Source organism: Lissotriton helveticus, chromosome 3_2 (genome assembly GCF_964261635.1).
Source record: "Lissotriton helveticus chromosome 3_2, aLisHel1.1, whole genome shotgun sequence".
NCBI lineage: Eukaryota > Metazoa > Chordata > Amphibia > Caudata > Salamandridae > Lissotriton > Lissotriton helveticus.
In genome coordinates, this window is record NC_136062.1 from 62962032 (window position 1) to 62987262 (window position 25231).

Below are 25231 nucleotides of genomic sequence, written 5' to 3' on the forward strand. Positions count from 1 at the left end.
GCCTCTAAGATCAAACCCCAAACCCAGCAGAGATTTGGCAGAGTGAAGTCCATATCACAAACCGCAAAGAAAGAAATCAAGCTCACTAAGAATTCCATCTATCGCTCATTGAGACAGCTTCAGTGTAAGCCACATGAAACAATACAATTACACTTACTACAAAAGAACAAAGCGCTATTGAAAAAAACAAAAAAGGAATGCAAACAGAGAAGCAGAGAACTACCTCTGGGCAAAATTACATGCCAACATCAAACAAAATAACATCACAAGTTTTTGAAGAACCATAAATCAATTTATTCACCCTAACCACAATGGGATTTCTTCAAATATTGCAGAGGAAGTAGGGGTAAAATATCTTAGGTCTCATTTCTAACTAGACTCAGAGTTTAGTGTTAAAGGGAAACAATTTGTGGATGTATTAGAAGGTCATCCCATCAGCATTATGTGTGGAACAAGTAACCAGACCACAATTGGGAAATTGGAAAAAGACTTCTTAACTTAGGATCTGCCAACAAGCTGTAATAAGATCATTAAAAGGCAAATAGGCAAGGGCAGAAGAGATGGGGCACCTGGCCCAAATGGAATACCACTGGTATTCTACAAGCAAGAGTCAACTTTTTGGGCTGAAGCACTAGAACCACTGTTCAGGGAAATAAGGATGACAAACATCTTGCCAGACTCTTGGGATCTATTATCTCACCAATTCACAAGTCAGGGGAAAGGTCAACTCCACAGAACTATCGGCTAGTGGCATTAATGGTCTTGATGCAAAATGTTTTGCTGGAATGCTACTAGAAGAGCTTCAGGCATGGGCGAAAGAGAAATCCGCAATTCCATTAAACCAGACTGGATTTGCGAAAGCAGTGGGGACAACTACAAACATAATAACAATGGCAATGCTTTTTGATAAGGCTGAAATTGCAAGGAGGCCCCTGCATCTATGTTTTATCGATTATAAAGCAGCCTTCGATCACGTCAATGGCAACAAACTATGGTCCAAACTGCATAGCTGGGGGCTCCCCCAGTCCCTTTTAAACTTGCTGATAAACCTGCATACTGACACATGGGTTCAGATTAAGTTGGGTGATGGATCATTACTGTCGAGATGCATATCAACGGACAGCATATCAGCACAGAATCAGCCTTTCTGGCAGTCACTGAGCAGTTGTGGGCTACGCTACACAAGGGAAACACTTCAGCACTCTTTTTACTTGATCTTATGTTGGCCTTTGACATGGTCTCCCATATCATCCTGCTTCAACGGCTTGAGGAAATCGGGGTCAAAGGCAGGGCCGTGGCCTGGTTTTCCTATTTTCTATCAGAGCTTCCAGGTACACCCCCCTCAGTCTAGTAATTACCCCCTCAGCTGCGGGGTCCCGCAGGGCTCTGCTCTGAGCCCCACGTTGTTTAACGTATATGTCCGCCCCCTGGCCATTCTGGCAAAAGAACGTAACATCAAAATGGTATCTTACGTGGATGATACCCAGCTGTTATTCGCCTTCTACAATGACCCTGTTCAGGGCCAACCTAAATTCTGTTGTGATGTGTTGGCTACCAGCAATTGGATTTCAAGCAATTACTTACAGCTGAATTCAGCCAAGACGGAGGTGTTCTTGGTTGGCCGAGACCTCCATGAGTGGGACGATCAATGATGGCCAGCCACCCTGGGCACTACTCCCCACCCAAAAAACGCAGTCAAAGATCTAGGGGTCCTGCTCGTCACCACCCTCTCATTACAGCCCCATGCAAAAAAAGTGCTGGGTACCTGTTTCGGCCTTCTGCGTGTCTTAAAACCAATTTTTGGATTCTTTTACGCAGCCACCCACCAGCAGTGGTCAAATCACGCATTGACTACTGCAATGGTCTTTTGCTCGGCGCAAATAAAACTGTCACTGCAAGGTTCCAACAGGCACAGAATGCCGCTGCATGTACCCTGTTTGCCTTGCCTAGGAAATGCCACACCTCCAATCTCCACTGGCTGCCAATCAGAGAGTCCAGTTTAAAACCCTCTGCATCATACATAAGATAGTACACGGCCAGGGCCCCAAAATTCTGCAGGGACTCTGTACACCTTATGTTCTTTCTGGAGCACTGCGCTCTGCTGAGCACCATTTGCTGTGTGTCCCACGTGTCCATCGGTGCAGAGCTGGGGGTCGCTCCTTCAAAGCCCAGGCCCCTGCACTATGGAACTCTATCCCACTGGCTGCCCACAGCACCCATGACCACTGGGCTTTCAGGAAATTGATTAAAACTTGGCTTTTTTCCTCCATATAGCCTCCCCCTCTGCTCACCTGTCCACTAGCGCTGGGAGACCCTGTTGGGAGAAATCTTATTGCCACATCTCCTATATGCGGGCGATATAGTCCATATTAGCAAAATGAAAGTAGGCCTTCAACATCTTATAAACGCTACAAAGGACTATTCCAAAGCAAATGGCCTAACAATAAATCTGGACAAAACAAGAACCATGACGGTCAGTAAAACAAGTGTAAAATTTGCAGCATGGTTCTGGGGGGAGACCTGAATTGAGGACACATTGCAATATAAATATCTTGGTGTGAAGATAGACGAAGGTGGCCGATTTATTGGACAGAGGAACAGCATTAGGTATAAATGCCTGGCCCGGGAAAATTCTTTAAAAGCTTTGAACTTCAAACTAAACAGCCCATTGATTCTGCCTATAGTGCAGGTGGTTTGTGCAACACTACTGCCAACAATTACTTATGGCAGTGGGGCGCAGAAAGGGGTAGATGCCAAAATACCTAACTCAACAGTATCAACTACGTATATGGTCATATTTGGGCTGCCTAAATATACTTCACCCTCGCAAATAAGAGTCGAGTTGCTGTTGTGTCTTTGTGTCACAGACATGCCTGTATGTTTGACAAACAAAATGTGATACACATCATGAGTATTTTATATATGTGATGGTACATTTATGTCAGACATTGTCCAGATGGCTTTACATGATCCCGGTGTCTGTACCTTTCCACCATGTGTTAGTTGTTACAAACATCTATCTTTGATAGTTGATTAGGTGTGTGTTTAGTATGTAATGTTTGATAACATGAACTGTGACAGACACCATTGATTAGTCACAGCACAGCATTGCAATTGTGGAGAAACCATTATAAAATTAAATGTTGTGTGCCTAACGGCAAGGGCGGTCGACTTCGAATCTGGGGAACCGGGTTTGAGTCTCGGCATTGACGCTGAACATCTTGTGATTCTGAGCAATTCACTAAATCTCCCCGTGCCTGACAAAAATGATGAATGTGTCCTCATGTAACACACCTGGTGCTATGTAAAGCGCTCTCATACCCAATACCAGGTAAAGTTTGCGCTATATACAACTCCGTAAATAAAAAAAAGGGTCACATAGCTGGCCTTTGTGTCAATGCTCAACATTACACACCTGACTTCATTGAGTCTTGCTTTGATTTAGCATATGATATTTTGCTTGTTACATACCACATTGTATAGTGAATTGATATTGTTTTTATTTGTTACCTATGTACCGCAGGAGACCAGCTGTCCACAGACCTAGAGACCATGGTAGAACATGTCTGCATCAGATGTTACCGCTTCACCAAACCACTCATTGAGGAGTTGGCAGAGGAGTTGGTCCACACATTTGCTACCTGGACACCTATATCCATCTGCGATGACCCCCAAGGTGAAGGTTATGGCAGCCCTACATTTCTTTGTCACAGGAACCTTCCAGTTTACTTTGGCTACTGCTGGTGGGATGTTACAAACTATGTTTAGCCGTGTGCTTAGTGATTTCTTGCAGACAATGTTACATTTTCTGTACCGGTAAATCAGATTCCTAACACCACAACAGTTTGCTGACATCAAGAGTGACTTTTATGCTTTGGGAAGAATGCCACATGTCATTGGGTCAATTGATAGTACACATGTGGCTTTGGTCCCACCACAGGCCAAAGAACAAACATACAGGAATCGTAAGCATTATCACTCCATAAATGCCTTGGTAGTAGGTCTGCCTGACATGACAGTCTCACATCTCTGTGCACGTTTCCCCGGATAAGCACATGATGCATACATTATGAGAAACAGTAGGATACCACAGATGATGTCTCAGCTGCCAAATCAGTGTTCCTGGCTTGTTGGTGGGTAATGTCTGTTTATGTTGTGTGTTGCTTGTATGTCAAGTTGTACCCTGTTTTCAGGCACATGAAGTTTTTTCTGTTTAAATTTAGGAGACTCTGGATACCCCAACATGCAGTGGTTGCTGACACCACTCAGGAACCCTGTCACCCCTGCTGAGTCTAGTTTTAATGGGGCATATGGCAGACCAGGCAAGTGATTGAGCGGACATTTGGGCTCCTGAAAAGTGGATTTCGCTGCCTGGACCGGAGGAGCCCTCAAATATGCACCAGCGAAGGTGTGTAAGATCCTCATTGTGTGTTGCATGCTACACAACCTGGCAGTGAGGAAGGAGCTGCCTCTCATCCAAGATGACGGGGACCAGCAGCCTTAAGTACGGGAGGATCCATGCCTGGGGCATGTTGCCAGTGATGATGAGGGGGAGGAGGATGTTCGGAGACAGCTCATCAACAACTTTTTTTCATGATTTTAAGTATGCAATAAATGAGTTGACAAAGCACTTTCTTTGCATGATATGTGTCTGTTGTACGATATCTATGTATACGTGTGGGTGCATACTACTTAACATTATTATTATTATTAAAATTATTATTATTAAAACTTATATAGCGCACAGCTACCCTAAGGCATCCCGGCGCTTTGAACAGTGCATCAACCGTGAAACCATGAGATGGAAAGGTCCACTCATGCAGGGAACAGATGTGTTTTCAGGCCCCTTCGAAAGCGCAAGATGCAGGTCTCAGCACGAAGTTTTAGGGGCAGAGAGTTCCAAAGCGTTGCTGTATGCACAGAGAAGCGTCTCCCGCCCGTGCGCGATCTTTTTACTCTCGGGACATGGAGCAAGCATTTCTGATCGGACCTCAGCGCTCTGGTCGCTTTATAAGGCACTGCCAAATTCTTCAGGATAGATGGTCCGTTACCCTGAAGAATTTTGTGTGCGATGCAGAGTGCCTTAAACTTCACTCTCTCCCGCACCGGTAACCAGTGCAGAGCCTTAAGGGCAGGTCTAGCAGATTCTGTTCTGGGGATGCCCATAAGTAGTCTGGCCGCCGCGTTTTGCACCTGCTGAAGTTTGTTAAGAGTGGATTCAGGGGCGCCCAGAAAAAGACCATTACTATAGTCAAGGCGAGATGTTATCAAACCCTGAATCAACAACTTCCTCGATGGAAAAGGAAGGAGCGGGAAGATTTTACGAGCAGCCCGCAGCAGGGCAAAACATACTCCCGCAGTTCTTTTAGCGTGAGTTTTAAAGGAGAGATCTTGCTCCAGCCAGACTCCCAGGCTCTTAATATCCTCTTTCATGGTGGGGAAATCACCCAAACAACTTGGCCAGCATGTTAATGGCAATGGGGGAGCTTTGTTTCCAAGCAGCATAATCTCTGTTTTAGAGCCGTTCAGCTTCAAAGCTGAGCTGCTCATCCAGGTGTAGACGTCCACCAGGCATGAGTGCAACAAGTCGGGGTTCTCCACCAGTTGAGGAAGGGCGACCACAAGCTGAGTATCATCAGCATAGCTGATGATCTTGATGTTGTAAGGGGCCACCACATCCTCCAGGGGGGCCATGTAGACATTAAATAATGTCGGGCTCAGGGACGAGCCCTGCGGCACCCCCCACTGGAGAGAGATAGATGTAGTCTTGTTGCTGCCTTCCCAGACCTGGTAAGACCGGTCTTCGAGAAATGAACAAAGCCATTTCAAAGCGTCCCCTGCCACCCCCACCTCTGACATTCGCTGAATCAACACCCGATGATTCACGGTGTCGAACGCGGCACTCAGATCCAGGAGGATCACTGCCACTGATCCTCCCGAATCTAAGATGCGTCTAGATTCTTCAACGACTGCCAGGAGGGCCGTGTCAGTACCTTGACCGGGACGAAAACCGGTCTGCGAGTCTCGGAGCAGACCATTCGACTCTAAGAAGTTGGACAGTCGATGATTTGCAAGCTTCTCAGCAATTTTGCCGAGGCCTGGCAACAGAGAAATAGGCCTGTAGTTGGCCAGCTCCGCCGTGTCAAGGTTAGATTTTTTTAACAGTGCCTTAACCACAGCTTTTTTCCAGCTGGGTGGCACCAGACCACGGGAGAAAGAGGCATTTATCAGGTCCGTAATGGGCCCTACCACAGCGGTTGCTGCTTGCTTTAAAATTTTAAAAGGAACTGGGTCCATAGGGGAGCCGCTTTTTATGGAGGTTATAGCTTTTAGCGTTCCAGCTTCTGAAACAGGGCCAAACATGGTTCTTGTAGTTGTTATATGTCCATTGAGTTAGGGTGTTCACCAGTACAGTGTTGACATGACTCCTAGCTAGTGTTCACAATTTATAAAATTTGAGTATGAAATGTCTCTTGGAGATGTATGCAGGAAATTTGGTATTTAAAGACTGTTCTATGTCTCTCCTTCACAGGGTCCTTTGGCTGGTGTATGGAGACATGGAACCTTCAAAACACAGAATGCAGTTACAGAGTGCAACTTTTCTTGGGATCAGGAATCTGTGCCACACACTCAATTCCGAACATTTTGTAACGTCTTGGTTAATTTTTTCTTATTGTCACAGTATGATTTGATTGCATCTGTTGTGGAGGCAACATGTTGTGCCAGTGTAATAAACCTGTGCTCCACATTGAGGTGTGCCTCGACTGTATACACACATCCAACATTCATTTGCATACTGTATATGTGCCCTGATTTTCACTGTATCTGGCAATGATTAGTGTTTGTGCATTGAAATGTGGTTTCAGTTTACAAAAGTGGAGGCAATGAGGATGTATGCCATGTACTATTTGTGTTGTGTTGACCTTGTTGTGTGTATCTCCTATATGTGTCATGTTACATTTACTCACAAGACAGTGCGTAAATTGCTCTACTTCTTTTTCTGCCAAATCCTTGTTTTTTAGGACATCATCTCTATGTTACAAAGAGTGTTTCATTCACGACAGAAGTAAGTATTGTGTGATTATAAATGCATTGCAATGCATGTGTGAAACTGTACGAGAAAGTGATAGTGCAGTACCAATTTTTGAAATCCAAAGTTCACAGAGGAGATGTTAGTGGTAGTAGATGGCAGTATCAGATCCAAGTCCACAGTCATTTGAGTTGTTGATCCAACTTAGACCCTCCATCCCATGTCCGGGAATTCAGTGACAGTCAACAAAGTGAACACTTTGCATACATTAGAGGATACCATGAGCAGGTTTTCACTTCCTGGGGGGATGCATGATCACCTGTCTCTCATTTGTCCTTCTTCGAACGACCCCTCTTCCTTTTTTGTGGGCGACCCTCAGGTGCAGGCTGCTGCGGTGCAGGGGATTCTCCACCAGGGTCCTCATCCCTCCATGTGGCAGTTGCAGATGTAGTAGCAACAGATGTAGTGGGTACACAGGGAGGTGGGGTCATGTTGTCAGCAATATGGTGGAGGCAGATGAGTATGTCCTCCCTGTGGACCTTGGTGAGGTCATCAATTGTATTCATTTTGGACTCCATTCTAGACATGTGTGAGTCCATTCTCGACATGTGTGAGTCCATGTTGGCAGGATGGGCAGTCTGCTACTGCTGTTGCATGTCCTTGAGGATCCCAACTACCTGGCCAAAGTCTCCGGTGCATTCTCGATATGCCTTTAGAATTTGTGCCAACTGTGGGTCAGCTTGATCAGGAGCACCATCTTTCTAACGTGACCTCTCCCAGCTGCCCCACCCACAACCCCTACCCACACGAGCAGGACTTGTTGTTGCAGGTAAAGACAACACTGAACCTCATTGTTGACACTGTGTTGTTGTCCTCCAACTCCATAGTGCCCTATGTTACTGTGCTCTCGGTGTTGTCTTGCCTTGGTGTGTCTGTGTTGATAGAGGTCATCTGGGGGTTGCCAGATGTTGCGGGAGTGGTTGCAGGGGTGCTTATGTTACAGCTGCTGTTGCTGCATGCTGACCCACACCGGAGGGGCCAGGTGGTTCATCGTCGTCGATTGAGGGCTGAGAGTCATGCACACCAGAGAGCTCAGGGTCAACCAGAGTCTCGGCCTGTGATTCTTGTTCTGTTCCTGCAGTGTCCCCAGCAGGCCCTGTGCGTAGAACAGAGACACAATGTTTGTTATGTTTTTGCACAGGTCAGCGTATCTTACACATTACATTTGCTATTGACATTATGATGAGTGTATGTATAATGTATTGTCATCAATCATCACAGACACAGGCCTAATTTTGAAGTGACCATTGTAATTTTAGCAAGATGTGTTTTGATGAGCATGTTGAGCTCTGTGCATAAATAGGTCATGTATTGTTTCTTTGAGTGTACTTTGACATTTAAAGTCAAGTGCCACCCTGTGCCTGAAACAGGTGTGTTGGTATTTCCCACATTTGTGTTTTTACAATGACATACCTCCTCTTCCTCTTACTCTTACGATGTGTTGCAAAATTTGTGCAGGTGTGCTGGCATTTATGCATGTATTTTTGAGTCACGTTGATGTGGCTACCAACACACTCTCTTTGTTTGTGAGCATTTATTATTTTGTTATATGTGTTCCTAGTTCTCATCTCATTGCACACATGTGAATGACTTTCAGTAGCAAATGGTGTTGCTGCTTAGCTTTGTGCCTGATAACATCATGTATATTGTCATCGTCCTTCATGGACAGATGAGTTAAGCAAGGCTGCTTTCTTGATTTTCGTGCTAAGAACTGTAAGGTACAGAGGTTTGTGTGCTTGTTTTATGCTGCTGGAAGTTGTACCCCTCCTCCCACCCAGCCTAGATTACTCCTCGTTGAGAAAGTATCAATGACAGTGCGGGGAGTGTAGTTCCAAGGATGCTGACTAGGGGTGGGCGGAATTTGCGTAATCGTGTTATGCAAATCTCCGTGAAACGGTAGAAAATCTCCGCAAACACGCAGAAATTCCTCGAACATGCGGAATTGCTTGTTGGCGATGCTTTTTTACTGTTCGCAATTGCTGTTTGCGTGCGCTGGGAGAAATATCTCGCAAACACGCATTTGAGAACGTGAACAAGCAAAAAATGTTGCAAACTCGCGGAAAGCACAATTTTGGGCAATTTTGCATTCTCCGCGGAACGCAAAATTACCCAAATTCTGCAAATTTGTAAACGGAACGGAATTTACCACCCAGGCCTAATGCTGACATCGCTGCATGATGTAGGAGTTTAATGCAACTCCCAACAGTGATTTGTGCAAATGACACCATGCAACAGTGTCAGCTGTCTTGCTGTGGCCATTCCATTCACTGTCAGGTATCCCTTGTCACTGATGGACATGTTGCTTTGTGTGTGTGTATTGATGTGTACTATGACCGCAACTCATACCATGTCCTGTTGTCCACACACCTTCACAGCCAGCAAAGGGGGCACACCTGGAACGATGCATCCCCACACAATGAGTGGAAATTTACAGTAAAGATGGCTGAGAGTGGGGACTGGTGTGAGTGGGCCTGAGCCTAGGTGTGACTTGTGGCCAATTCATACATAAGGCCCATGTGTCAGCTATCTTGCGGCACATTTCGACTCCGTGTGAGAAGGTGTACTTGTTGGGCCATGTGGGAGGAGGATTGTTTGCTGTGATTATTACCCACATCATGCTTCTGGCTACATCCACCTTCCCAGCAAATCCTACTTTCCTTCCAGTGACTCAGCTTCCCTGTGGGTGAGTGATGGCAAAATTCCTGACAGTGGTGGCATGGTATTTGTTTGAGCATTATTCTCAACAGGGCCTTGTGCCCCCCATACCAGAACCCATTGTTAGCCATCTTGGCAGTACATTTTCATTAACTCTCAGGTTGAGCATAGACCTAGGTGTGGTGTTTGGTGTTGGTGGGAAGGGTGTGTGTGTGACAGGGCCTGCTGTTAGATGTAGTCAGAGCTCCCACCCTGCCACCCTGCTACCATGCTACCAGGCAACCATGACAGTGAGTAAACGTTTACTTTCAATTTGTCTGACAGTGGTGGCATGGTGTTTGTTTAAGCACTACTCCCAACAGCGCCTTGTGCTCACACACCAGGGCACAGAGTCAGCCATCTTGCCAGTACTTTTTCACTCCCTGTGAGATGAGCATGGTTGAAATTGGGATTGTTGGGTCATGTGGCAGGAGGACTGTTGGCTGTGACTACGACTCACATCATGTTTTCAGCTACACCCACCTTGCCAGAAAACAAAACCTACCTTCCTGTGACTCAGCTTCCCTGTGAGTAAGTGAAACAGTGCTAGCAAGATGGCTGCAAGTGGTGGCTGGTGTTTTGAGCCCAACGTCTTGCTGTGTTTTTTTAGTACATTTATACATGTTCGGAAGTAGTTACATATTACTCTAAGATTGCAGGTATTGTGTTTGTCAAACTGGCATACGCATCACAGGATAATTTGCTTAATGTTGTTATGGCTTTGCTGACAGTGATTAGTAATGCTGTGTCCTTGATAGTGATGTCTGTGGCTGTGTATTTGCTATCAATATTGGCTATTTGAGTAGGCACTCACCAGGCTCTGGTACTCCTGATATTCCATGGACGCCCTCCAGTGTAAGGATGGCCCGCACCTTCTCCTCCCAGAAAGTGAAGTGCACAGTTTTTGCTGGAGGGCCACCTCCGGTCCGCTGGCTCAGGACATGGTCTCTGCCAATCAGCTTCTTGACCCTCCTTCCCACATCATAATACCTGTTCCTGATATCACCCATTGTGCGCAGGCAAGATGCTTGAGTGTTCACCTTGTTGACAATCCTCTCCCACATCTTGGTTTTCTAGGTAAGGGGGTCTGTTGGACCAAGGTTTCAAATAACTGTGGCTCTACTCTGAGAATTTCATCTACCATGATTTCCAGCTCACTGTCTGTGAACTTTGGATTCTTCTGTGGGGGAATGGTGATGGGTAGTGGTGGAGATGGATGTGTGGGTGAATGTGAAGGTGAGGGTGAGTGAGTATGAGTAAAGGTGTGTGTTTTTCAGTGTGGTATTTGCCAGGTGCGAGTGGTGTACAGGTTGTGTGGTGGCTGGGTTGTGAGTGTATGTCAGTGCAGTGTAGTGATTGTGTCTGCTAGCAGGTCTGTTGAATTTGCAAAGTATCATGGTAAGGTTTTTGGCCTTTTAAATAGGTGGAGGTGTGGGTGTGTCTTAATTATTTTTTTTGCCCTTGACATTGCTTGTTTGGACTTCTCTGTTTCTGATGTATTTTGGTGAGCATGACGAAAACGTTCTGTTGACCGCAACAGTTGCTTTCTCATGTATTGGTGGGGTAGTCTATGTCTGTCCCATTCACGCTATGCTATGTTGCAGCGTTTGCGTACGGGCTCTTTTCTGGAGATTTTGCTCAGATGGATTGATTCCTGTATGTGTCGCTCATCCGTATTGTGTTCCTTGAAAGTCGTTTGTATTTGACACGCGTTGCATCATAATACGTTGGTCAGACAGTGCGCGTATGTGTTGGTCGGAAGCCATTCCTGTTCCATGTCGGTCGGAGGGTTTCTTAGCGAGATCGAAATTGGGCTGTCAGTGTAGAAGGATGTTCTGTTATGTTATGATGTTGAATTTTGTAAACGTGCACAGCTACTCCTGGGAGTGCCCCGGCGCAAGCCTTTGAGATGCTGATAAAGTATGTGATTAAAAAAGAAACGTTTTGAGCTGCCCCAGATCCTGGATGCTACGTAGCGAGAAGGGAAAATAATTCCAAGCTGTGAGCAGCCCTAAAGGCAAGGAACCTGCCCCCCATCCTTTTAGACGCACACAAGGTATCTGTGCCACAAGCTGAGATGCCGACCTCAAATGTCTGGCCGGTGTGTAAAAAACTAAACGCTGCCTAAGATATTCAGGCCCTTCAGAGTGTAGGGCACGGTGCACAATGACCAGGGCCTTGAATTTTACACGTTTCACGACAGGTAGCCAGTGCAACATACGCTTAACGCTCTTTTTATTAGGAATGTTAAACACAAGCCTAGCTGCTGCGTTCTGGCCCACCTGCAACTTTCTCAGGGTGTAATCAGGAAGGCCCATATACAATGCATTGGCATAGTCAATGCGAGAAAGGATCAGTGGTCGGGTCACTGTTTCCTTTGCTGCTCCAGGAAACAGGCTGAAATGCCAGAAACCGGTACCCGGTAGCTTGTCTCCTTTCTGGTGAAGAATTGGCTTGGTAGTTTGGTCTGCCCTGTTCCCATGATGATCTGGGCCAGGGACAGACTAATTTGCATATAGCCAGGTTCTGAGCTGGGATGGGGCAGTGAAATAAATAACGGTGATGGATTAAGCCCTGATCTTTGGACTGGGTAAGAGTGGTCTGCTTAATTCAGACACTCTGTTCATCACCACCCCCTTTTCTTAATCGTTTTTGGCCACTATAGGTGTGGCAGGGTATACTCAGACATGAGTCCCTTTCTCACTGCTCCATCAGGATTCAAGCAAGCCGGGCCGGAGAGGCTGAAATGCCAGAAACCGGTCCCCGGTAACTTGTCTCCTTTCTGGTGAAGAATTGGCTTGGTAGTTTGGTCTGCCCTGTTCCCATGATGCACTGGGCCAGGGACAGACTAATTTGCATATAGCCAGGTTCTGAGCTGGGATGGGGCAGTGAGATAAATAACGGTGATGGATCAAGCCCTGATCTTTGGACTGGGTAAGAGTGGTCTGCTTAATTCAGACACTCTGTTCATCACCACCCCCTTTTCTGAATCGTTTTTGGCCACTATAGGTGTGGCAGGGTATACTCAGACATGAGTCCCTTTCTCACTGCTCCATCAGGATTCAAGCAAGCCGGGCCGAAGAGGCTGAAATGCCAGAAACCGGTCCCCGGTAGCTTGTCTCCTTTCTGGTGAAGAATTGGCTTGGTAGTTTGGTCTGCCCTGTTCCCATGATGCACTGGGCCAGGGACAGACTAATTTGCATATAGCCAGGTTCTGAGCTGGGATGGGGCAGTGAGATAAATAACGGTGATGGATCAAGCCCTCATCTTTGGACTGGGTAAGAGTGGTCTGCTTAATTCAGACACTCTGTTCATCACCACCCCCTTTTCTGAATCGTTTTTGGCCACTATAGGTGTGGCAGGGTATACTCAGACATGAGTCCCTTTCTCACTGCTCCATCAGGATTCAAGCAAGCCGGGCCGAAGAGGCTGAAATGCCAGAAACCGGTCCCCGGTAGCTTGTCTCCTTTCTGGTGAAGAATTGGCTTGGTAGTTTGGTCTGCCCTGTTCCCATGATGCACTGGGCCAGGGACAGACTAATTTGCATATAGCCAGGTTCTGAGCTGGGATGGGGCAGTGAGATAAATAACGGTGATGGATCAAGCCCTGATCTTTGGACTGGGTAAGAGTGGTCTGCTTAATTCAGACACTCTGTTCATCACCACCCCCTTTTCTGAATCGTTTTTGGCCACTATAGGTGTGGCAGGGTATACTCAGACATGAGTCCCTTTCTCACTGCTCCATCAGGATTCAAGCAAGCCGGGCCGAAGAGGCTGAAATGCCAGAAACCGGTCCCCGGTAGCTTGTCTCCTTTCTGGTGAAGAATTGGCTTGGTAGTTTGGTCTGCCCTGTTCCCATGATGCACTGGGCCAGGGACAGACTAATTTGCATATAGCCAGGTTCTGAGCTGGGATGGGGCAGTAAGATAAATAACGGTGATGGATCAAGCCCTGATCTTTGGACTGGGTAAGAGTGGTCTGCTTAATTCAGACACTCTGTTCATCACCACCCCCTTTTCTGAATCGTTTTTGGCCACTATAGGTGTGGCAGGGTATACTCAGACATGAGTCCCTTTCTCACTGCTCCATCAGGATTCAAGCAAGCCGGGCCGAAGAGGCTGAAATGCCAGAAACCGGTCCCCGGTAGCTTGTCTCCTTTCTGGTGAAGAATTGGCTTGGTAGTTTGGTCTGCCCTGTTCCCATGATGCTCTGGGCCAGGGACAGACTAATTTGCATATAGCCAGGTTCTGAGCTGGGATGGGGCAGTGAGATAAATAACGGTGATGGATCAAGCCCTGATCTTTGGACTGGGTAAGAGTGGTCTGCTTAATTCAGACACTCTGTTCATCACCACCCCCTTTTCTGAATCGTTTTTGGCCACTATAGGTGTGGCAGGGTATACTCAGACATGAGTCCCTTTCTCACTGCTCCATCAGGATTCAAGCAAGCCGGGCCGAAGAGGCTGAAATGCCAGAAACCGGTCCCCGGTAGCTTGTCTCCTTTCTGGTGAAGAATTGGCTTGGTAGTTTGGTCTGCCCTGTTCCCATGATGCACTGGGCCAGGGACAGACTAATTTGCATATAGCCAGGTTCTGAGCTGGGATGGGGCAGTGAGATAAATAACGGTGATGGATCAAGCCCTGATCTTTGGACTGGGTAAGAGTGGTCTGCTTAATTCGGACACTCTGTTCATCACCACCCCCTTTTCTGAATCGTTTTTGGCCACTATAGGTGTGGCAGGGTATACTCAGACATGAGTCCCTTTCTCACTGCTCCATCAGGATTCAAGCAAGCCGGGCCGAAGAGGCTGAAATGCCAGAAACCGGTCCCCGGTAGCTTGTCTCCTTTCTGGTGAAGAATTGGCTTGGTAGTTTGGTCTGCCCTGTTCCCATGATGCACGGGGGTAGGGACAGACTAATTTGCATATAGCCAGGTTCTGAGCTGGGATGGGGCAGTGAGATAAATAACGGTGATGGATCAAGCCCTGATCTTTGGACTGGGTAAGAGTGGTCTGCTTAATTCAGACACTCTGTTCATCACCACCCCCTTTTCTTAATCGTTTTTGGCCACTATAGGTGTGGCAGGGTATACTCAGACATGAGTCCCTTTCTCACTGCTCCATCAGGATTCAAGCAAGCCGGGCCGAAGAGGCTGAAATGCCAGAAACCAGTCCCCTGTAGCTTGTCTCCTTTCTGGTGAAGAATTGGCTTGGTAGTTTGGTCTGCCCTGTTCCCATGATGCACTGGGCCAGGGACAGACTAATTTGCATATAGCCAGGTTCTGAGCTGGGATGGGGCAGTGAGATAAATAACGGTGATGGATCAAGCCCTGATCTTTGGACTGGGTAAGAGTGGTCTGCTTAATTCAGACACTCTGTTCATCACCACCCCCTTTTCTGAATCGCTCCAGGAAACAGCAGCAATAATTTCTTAAGGGATTTTAGTATCCCAAAACAGCTCCCAGACAGTTTTTTAATTTGGATCGTGAAAGACAGCTGCTCGTCGAACCAAACACACAGGTTTTTTACTGGTAGAGGATGGCGTAGAAAAGTCAAACGTCAAGAGAGATTCTCTGAACCGGGAGGGGAAACTTTCCAAAGAGAAGGATTTCCGACTTCTCCTCATTGCATTTGAGCTGGGCTGCATGGAGCCATTGAAAAAAAGCTGTCAGACACTATTTTGCCTTCACAGTAGAGAACTCCGATTTACCCCACGTAAACAGAAGTTGGGTATCGTTGGCATAAGCAACGATCTTGGCCCCCTGCTCTTCCGCTAACTGGACGAGAGGGGTGACATTGATATTAAAGAGCGGGAGCTCAGAGAGGACCCCTGCAGCACCCCAGTGGTCACAGATTGAGGCGGAGACAAAAAAGGCGGGAGTCAGATCTGTTGCGAATGTCCCTCCAGAAAGGATTTCAACCACCTCTAATCCAACCCAGAGATACCTATGTCCGCCATCTGGGCCAGGAGCAGCGAATGGGGAACAGTGTCAAATGCCGCCGACAGGCCCAGTATTATAAGGGCCGCACTTCCACCAGAGTCCAGACATGCTCGAATAGCTTCAGAGACTTCGACTAAGGCAGACTCAGTTTAGTAGGCAGCTCTAAAACCAGATTGCGCCGAATGAAGTAGGCTAGCACAGTCACAAATTAAGTGAGCTGTTTGTTAATTGCCTTCTCACAGATTTTAGCCACACAGGGGAGCAGAGAAATGGAGCGATAATTCCCTGGAGCCCCAGGGCCCAGCGATGGTTTTATCAACAGTGGGAGGATCTTCACCTGTTTCTACTCCACCGGGACAGCTGCCTCTTGAAATGATAGATTAATGAGTGTATTGACCTCAAGGTTGACTTACTGCAACAGAGGACAAGAGTCTAGCCGCGCATGGGTCTGAAGGCGACCCGTATTTCATCGACTTAAGGATTTTGATGGACTCTGCATCCAGCCTCGGCAAGCTCTGGCTTGTGAACGTAGCCTGGATAGCGCGGATCTTATTAATAAAGACATTTGAAAGCTTATTGCACCAGGCAACTGATGTCGGGGGTTTAGTAGTCTCCGCCTTTGGAGCCATAAAGCATAAAGGATGCCAGAGGGTGTGTAGAAATTAAGAGACACTTGGCCCTAAATGAAAAAGTTAAATCTTCGGGCAGACGTGCACACACATGTAAAGTTATGCCTATGCCTGTACATAAATCTCCACTTAAATGCTATTCAGCAACTCTGGGTGGAGATTTACATGTTGTAGCAATACTACGTGTCCCCACCCCCTTATATGACAGGGTGGGTAAATGCCTAAGGCTGCTACTAGTAACTTTCGGTGTGTATTTGATGCAGATTTGCCAAATGTAGTTCTACACAGTATGGGCCGAGATCTCCACCAATGCTATTTAGAACCACAAATGGAAAAGAATGGCCAAACAGGAATCCCAAGTGGAAAATACTAAATACCTGACAACCATTTCTACTGGAAGCACATACACAGATTACGGAATCTGGGCTTTGAGTGTAGTTTTCATCATCAGGTGGGCCGTGTTTTTTTAATTCATTAAACATTTTCATAAGTGTAATTTTATATGTGTGAACTGACGCTGGTAAGACTGTGTTGCTGTGGGAACTGTGTGAATGTAACTTTCATGATGTGTAACTGACAAACCCTCTTGATGTTGAAGTTTGGTATTTGAACACCTGTTCCTCTGTCCTACCTACATTTTCCTCTCCTCTTCCCTCTTTCTGTAAAAATGTCCACTTTTTCAGCAATTTTACCTTGCTCTTTCAACAATTACACCAAGAACGTTAGACTCTGAGCTGAGAAATCTGCACATGAGTGATAGGACAGGTGTGTCGTAAATTGACAGCAATGGGTTAGCATTTAGCTGAAGCCATCTTGTATTTAGAAGTTATCTTATCCGCTTTGTGAAAGCCATTTTGTATTTCTGGCAGCCATTTTGTTTGCCATGTGCTCTGTCCTACATTTCTGTTAACTGCTCTTGTAGTCTGCCTAGAGACAAACTATATTCAGCATCTTCCACTTCGCACATGCCCAGAAGGGCCTATCTAGTAGAATGCACCTGCTTCTCTAGTATAACTGTCAGGCTATTTTTGCTGCTGTATGGAGAAGTAACTCTCCTCCCACTTTGTTGAGCAAGTAGATCTTGTATGCCCAACTTAGTCATTTTGCATGCTTACATGAGCCAGGACTGCCCCTTGCATTTATGCTTACTATGTAACTCTAGGTATATATAAAGCCCCAGTTTTCTGTACTCCTTAGACTGCCTCATTCAGTTGCTAAGGCTTCTGTGTGACATAGTCTCACCTCATTTGAGGTTAATAAAAATGATCTTTTATATTTCAGCTTCTGTGCCAATTTCTTCTTTGTTGGTTTAAAAGGACTAAGTATCAGTGAGACCCCTGAGCAGGACTTTTGATTTCTTCAGTTTGGCGCTCCAACGTGGACCTCATCAGAAGTGGCTATCTGAGGGAGTGATCTTGTCAGGAGACAGAAATCTACTGAGGAGCACAGGACAGGATTCTACTAAGGAGGTACTCTGTGCACGGAGATTCTGGGGATTCTCTGTCTCTGCAACCCAGTATATTTCTGATCTTCCTGATTTTGATCCTCCACATGATGTCACCCCTGACTGAGAACCTTTTTTTGGCGTGAGTATTTTAAAAAAAAAGACCGTTAGGTCATTTAGAACTTAGCAGTTAGAATTTGGACAACCATTTGTTTGGTAAGAGTAGTTTGAAGCCTTGGATTGGTAAGGTAGTTTTAGAAACACTTGGGGGCTCATTAGGATGACGGGCGGACTTTGCCCGTCTGCCATCCTCGTGCAAAACGGGACCACCCGCCATGGGAGCGGCGGTCTCGCCTTGAGCATTAGGATGTGCCTGCCAGACAGGCGGGTGCAACCTGTATTTTTACCATTGCGGCGGGCGGTGCAGAAAGCTGTCGTTTTTGTAGGCCACGAATAGACAGGAATTTTCACTCGGCCAGGACTTTCTCAGTTAAACACGGGGCAAAATTTTGCATTTCAGAATGCTGTTTTAAAAAAAGGTTACAAAAATCACGTTCATTAATTTAGATATGAGGAAAAGGTTTAAGGTAGGGATTTCCATTCTTAAAAGTTTTTTTATAAGCATATTCTTGGTTCTGTTGCTAAATAATAATTGTCCTTTTAAAAAAGAAAAGTGGCGCAAACATTTGTCATGTTTCAAGTTTGGCTTCTGTGCTTAGGCGTATGAATGAATGTGTCTAAATATGATAGGCAAGGGATGCAGCTTGATTTTATATGTGGAATTATCACAAATGATTGGTTTTATTAAAAGAAAGATTATTAATTATGACAAATTATTTTAAAGAAATAAGTGCTTTTAAATTCGTTTTTTAATATTTATGAAGCTTAATACTCAGACTATGACCTCCTAGCATTAACATTTAATTTAAGTTGTGTTGTACCGCATAATGAGGACATTTGCATATGGAATTTCACTCGGCACAGGCGTAAAAAACTAATTTTTCTCAGGATTTACATGATATATGTCTAATGTCCAATCTCTGCAATTTGTAGAGAACATTCTGAGGATGATTAATATGTAACAAAATTATAGGATATTAATTTTTAAGTGCCCCAAATATCAAAGTCGAAATTGGGTAAAATAGACAATTTAAACATCATTCTTGCCATTTACAGTTGCTTTAAAGTGCCTTAAGCTTCAGTCAATGCATACATTTAGGTATAATACAAATAGCTGACTTCTGGATTGTTAGAGAAGTATATTGCACAGTGCTTCTGCTCTTGCAAAATAATGTCCACGTAGTTGCCTTCATTGAACAGAAAATAAAATGTTGCATTAGTTTTAGACAGAAAATAAGATGAAACTATTTCTTAGAATTTTGTGGGCTACATGCCTAGGTAAAAACGATTAGCAAATTCAGATTTATTTTTCACAGGAAAAATTGTGATGCAAGGGTCACACAGAGTGTCTGTGAGACAGTTTTACTTTTAGACAGTCCAAATGAAGGTGGCTTAACATGCTTACATGTTGTTCCTGCTGGTTCTGTGTGTCAGAAGCGACGCAGTAAGTTGTATTTGACAGCCAATCACCACTAAGGTGACCTGCTGTCAAAGGGGGGTGAGGAAAGTAAGGAAATTGAATATTAATTTTAAGCCTGACAAATTAAGCAGGCCAGAATATTGGGTTTTGGGCTGTAGGTTCACTGGGCATAAAGTGCATGATATGGTGTGGTGCGTCACCGCTCATTTACATATGCTATTGTAATTTGTCTATGCTTTCTGTGCTTGGTATACAGTAAGTATACCTGATGGCTTGGCATGTGTTTTTTTCTGTTATGCATGTTTTTGTTTCTATGCTTTTGTTGTTTAATACTATTAAAAGCTCCTCTGTGTTGTGAGGGGATGGTCATGACGATGCCCATCACTACGCAACAGTTGGTTGGACTTGTTCTGGTTACTAATTTTCACAGATATGATACTTCATGCTGTGAACATGACAGACAACACTTCATCAGTGTATGGCTATTTGGCTATAATGGCATAGAAGAAAAGAAAAAGAGATATACAGGATTAAAAGTGTGTCTCCTGCAGTTAGCCATGTTACTGCCCCTTCCCTTAAGGGACGGGCAGCCTTTGATTAAATGTTCCCTGATTGGACCCTAAGGAGGAACTATAAATCTGCAGCTCTTGCTAAAGGTGACCTAAACCTTTCTTCTGATATTGCACTGGTTAATCCTGTTCTGCTTCCTCGGTAGTGTATGGCTTTGTTCCTTAAAGGAAACCAAGTTTAATTTTCCCTGTGGAAGGACCTGGAACAGTTGCCGAGATTACAGTATATGGTGTAGCGGCCGCTGGTAGAGTTAAAATTTGTATACTACTTTGGTCTTTTGTGTATCACCCGTACTCTTGGTGTTGTGTCACATGCCTGACTATCACCAAGTAATTTCTTGTTCTTCCTATAGATTTTCCTTTTGCCGCTTCTCCCCTGATTGATGTCACATTGTGCCTAGTTATTGGGGATTTTAGCTGTGTCCTAATCCCATTTCCCTTTGCTGTATTCCTTTCACCAGCCAGCCCTTTTATTATTGTTTGTGTATTGTTCAAGTTCACTCTTCCAGACTGAAGTGATGTACCAGGGACCCCCTTATTATGTAAAAATCCCTTTTGTATGACCAGAATGGTTTTCAAGAATTTTCTTTAGGCCCACTTGGATGTTTTCCAATCTGACTGTCAGGGTAGTGATGGACTAGTTAACTGACTCAATACTATAGTAAGACAGTTTTTCCACCTCAATAGGAGATACCTTACATTTATTTTTTGAACATGACACATTTTCAATGCCTATTATAATTTTGGTTTTTACCCTTTTGTTCCTGCTGCTTTAATTTTTGGTGGGATCAGATGTGTTCTAATCATGGAAATACCACGACTCTCTAGTTCTTGTCTTTTGATTCCACATTTTGATCATTAGCCTGTGTATTGCATAGTGCACCTGATGCACAATTATTAAAGGGAGGGATTTACATGTCCCTGCCAATCTGTATCATGCGATTTCCCTTTTGAGGTGTTCTAGATAACGAATTTAGGAACACCTAGACGTAATCATTAAAAAAGAAATGTTTACCCCATTAGACAATGCCACTATGTGTGAGGACACACATTTAGATAGACTTCCCATGTAGCTATCTACCCTTAAATGGCAGAGGATATGCTCCCACATTAAAGTTAGTGAGAATAATGAAGGGTACCCAATTGAAGAGACTAGAAGTACTGCCTTTGCCTTTGAGAGTGACACTGCATTCTGGACCAGAGTTGTCCCATGGCTTCTGGCCACTCCCTCGCAGATTGCAGGCCACCTGCTTGCAGTTCCATTGTTAAATACAATGAACTGTTTTTGTACTAAATTGAAGGAAACCAACAACTGTGTCACATTTCCTACATCACTAGGTTCTGCGGGAGCTTCCAGAGTGAAAGGAAGAGTCATAATAACCTGCAGAACACTGATTTAAGCTAAGTGCTAATTCCCATCAGTGACAGCTACAGATGAAGGGCAGACGTCTTGGACCTACAGTCCCAGCACCCAGAAAGTAGCAAGGCTGGACAGCGATCGCCAGAGCTTCATCAATGGCATCTCCAAAGCATCGTGCTTGCTCTATCAGACGGCATTGGACATCAGGAAAGAAGGAGGAGCTGGTTCCCTGTTTGCCACAGAACCAGAGTTTTAGTGCAAAAGATTGAAAGATAAGGATCCCTGTTGTTGATGGCAGGGTTGGTTTGAGGCTTCAGTTTTATACCTGTCATGTGCTGGTGACCTTTGACAGCACGCGGTCCCTTGAGCCCCTTGGCCTGAGTTTTGGCCACCCCCCTTTTCTTTGTTCCAACGGAAGGGCAGTGTACCAGGGAATCCAAGATTGATATAAAGGCACTACTTTGTGGTACCCACGTTGAAAGGAAAAATAAAATGAAAGAGCAGCCCGAGCATCCTCTGACACTGAATAATGAGTGTTGGAGCCTGAGAATGTAGACCCGGGTCTGCACGAGATGATCTGTGCCCACGACCAACAAAGAGCACAATATCTGTAGTGCCTGCCGCAGAGGAGAGACACTAGTGCACTGCATTGAGACATTGAGACTTTTGAGTGAGCTGTGAGTGTTTGCCAGGAGGGCACTCCAACAGATACTGAGAAGCATTATTTTTATGGACGGCCTGAATCAAGAGGCCCAACGTGGAAGAAGACAACGGAAGCAGATTTGATGAATGATAGAAGCCTACCAAAGAGGCTTGGAACAGACTTTCGCATAGTTGCACAAATGTTTCCAGAGCCACTGTATAAAGTGGGTGTTGGATATGTGCCCATTTGACTGAACTGCCATGGAAGAGGAATAGCCTCTAGTGGCTCTGCCCCTAGCATCCAAAATGGTCCACCATCAGTACATTTGTGTGACTGTTCTTACTGTCCTGCTGGCATCGTTTTAAAGTAGTGTTCTGTCTATACTCTGATAAAGGGTATTCCCATTTCACCTGAGAGCATTGATAAGGATCGCCACTGTCTCACCTGAGTATATAATAGTCACTGAAATACATAGGAGACTTGAAAATATTTACCAGATGATTTTAGGATTTGCTTTTGCTTAGGACTAGAAAAATTATGACTCTATTTGTAATAGTGGTCATTACTTTCTTCTGCTATCTGAATGTTAATTATGACCCGATGCTTTGTTTTCTTTGTATTCCTACTTATAGCTCAATAAAATGCCTACCTAGCAATGAATTAGGAAATTGATAAACTTATGAAAAATTAATGTACAAATATTTTCTATGTTCCTACTGGATCATGGGAATGTCTTCAGCTAATGCTAAAACGGTTGTCTGTCGTAAATTGAAAGCAATGGGTTAGCATTTAGCTGAAGCCATCTTATATTTAGAAGTTATCTTATCCGCTTTGTGAAAGCCATTTTGTATTTCTGGCAGCCATTTTGTTTGCCATGTGCTCTATCCTACCTTTCTGTTAACTGCTCTTATAGTCTGCCTAGAGACAAACTATATTCAGCATCTTCCACTTCTTACATGTCCAGAAGGGCCTAGCTAGTAGAATGCACCTGCTTCTCTAGTATTACTGTCAGGCTATTTTTGCTGATGTATGGAGAAGTAACTCTCCTCTCACTTTGTTGAGCAAGTAGATCTTGTATGCCCGACTTAGTCATTTTGCATGCTTACATGAGCCAGGACTGCCCCTTGCATTTATGCCTACTATGTAACTCTAGGTATATTTAAAGCCCCAGTTTTCTGTACTCCTTAGACTGCCTCATTTAGTTGCTAAGGCTTCTGTGTGACATAGTCTCACCTCATTTGAGGTTAATAAGTATGATCTTTTATATTTCAGCTTCTGTGCCTATTTCTTCTTTGTTGGTTTAAAAGGACTAAGTATCAGTGAGACCCCTGAGCAGGAGTTTTGCTTTCTTCAGTTGGAGGCATCATCATTGTGAATTGGGTTCATGAGAATGTGTAGTAGCAGTACAGAGGTACTACGGCATATACTCTTATATACCTTTGAGAACCAGCTCTTTTTATTCAATGTTGCCCATAATCTACATTTCACCGCCTCGTCTTCTCACCGCTCACTATTACCTTTTACCAGTTCCCAATCATATATCTGCCTACAATTCTACCTAGGTATTTGTACCAGTGATGCAATACTGAGCTAATCTAAAATGGGGTCAGAGTTACCTTTTTATGAAAACAAATCTACGTTTATATTATGAGTGTAAGAAATTGAGGTATTAGTGGTGAGTAGACATGGGCGAAATTTTAATTACACAGGAGAAATTGGAGTCATTTCAGTAATTAAGCATTACTCTTGTGTTACAAATTTGCAAAATTGAGCTATTACTCCAGCTTGAGTAATTAAGAGTAATTTGAGGAAAAATTAAATCCTACCACAGGAGCATAGGAATAACAAAGTAAAAGAGAGTGAGCGGCTGCTGCTGTTCTTGTCCTGTAGTGTTTAGAGCTGTTTTCTCAGCACACAATGTGGCTCATTTTGGATGAACAGGTGCATTTTGCAGTAAGAAAATGGAGCTAAATGCTGTATTATGCATCTCAAACAATAATGCATCATTAATTGTAATTTTGTGTTATTTTCAGAATTACCTCAGTTTTGAGTACCCCTAGGGGTGACCCACCTTAAGCAATAGCCAAAATCCTTCTCAAGGTGAAGCTATACAGTCACCCCTGAGCTCAACTCCCTGGTAGCTACTGCACAGAACAGGCAGGCTTAAAGCCAATATGTAAAGTATGTATGCAATTTCAGAACATTAATAACGTCAAAACCCTGCACATAATAAAAATCATACACTAAAATGACAAAAATATAACAAGGGAATTATGTGCATGTCCAGTATCTAGGCACAAGTTAGGGGCAACCTGGAGGAAGTGTGGGTCATTTACAGAAAGCAGGTTCACCCCTTTTGGAAGTTCTACCTTCAGACTTAGCGGCACATTTACTAAACTTTCACCCTACTCCTGAAGTGGAGAAAGCTGACATGCTCCATATTTAGAAAGATATGGAACATTTCTCTTCTCTCCTTACACTGGCTCAGTGTAGTGTAAGTGCACCATAGTGAAAGGGGGTCTGCATTACAGGCAGGATAGATTTTGTTTGGGAAGGAACAAGAACAGTCCTTAGAGGCATAATCCTCTTTCTATGTGTGCAGCAGTATGCACACTTGGAATGAGTAAATAACAATGAGACATGAATATATTTCTCCTTGTTATGCCTCACTGGGGAAGGTGTTGCATTTTGAAGCATTCTCAAGTTTACTAGCTTTAGTAAATCTGGGAATGTGCCAAAACCCATGGGTAGAAGCATGGTAATGCCCACGCTCCAACAATGGAAAGCTTGCAGCTTGATATGTAATATAATGTAATGCAGCATAAGCAGCTGCAATGTGTTGCATTTCTTTACAAAGCCATGCAAAGTGGCACAAATCACCCCTTACATAGCTTTGTAAATATTACTGAAGCATTTGCATTATCCTTGTGTAGCTTTGTGTGACACAAGGATAATGCAAAGGCTTGATAAATCTGGGCTTTAATCCCTAGAATGTAAGTCAAAAGTTCTCAGTGGGGCAGAGCAGCAGGCTTTGGGCAAAGATGGCTTCACGTCATCAGATAGCCGCTGGGCAAAGTCTCTATGTCTATTGACATTTGGCAAGAAAATTATGAGGAAGAGAATTAGAATTTCTGCACCCAAAAAAGGTATCTTGCATGCTGGATACTTTTGACACCTTTCCTGATGAAGATTTGTATATCCACACTGTTTTGGAGGTTGGATACTAACAGTGGGGCAAGGTTGCTGAAGGTAGCTGAAGAGTGCTCCACGAGGCCCGATACCTTATCCGCAAAGCCTTGCATATTTGGATGGGCTGCTGTAGAA

The 25231-nt window shown here is 44.6% G+C and overlaps 1 long non-coding RNA gene across 1 annotated transcript; it reads left to right on the top strand.

Moving 5' to 3' along the window:
- Positions 1-755: 755 nt before the first annotated feature.
- LOC144826217 (uncharacterized) lies at positions 756-6752 on the top strand. The gene is made up of 3 exons (XR_013609713.1): positions 756-3676; positions 4224-4408; positions 6533-6752. It is a non-coding gene; the product is annotated as an uncharacterized LOC144826217 (long non-coding RNA).
- The last annotated feature ends 18479 nt before the right edge of the window (positions 6753-25231 follow it).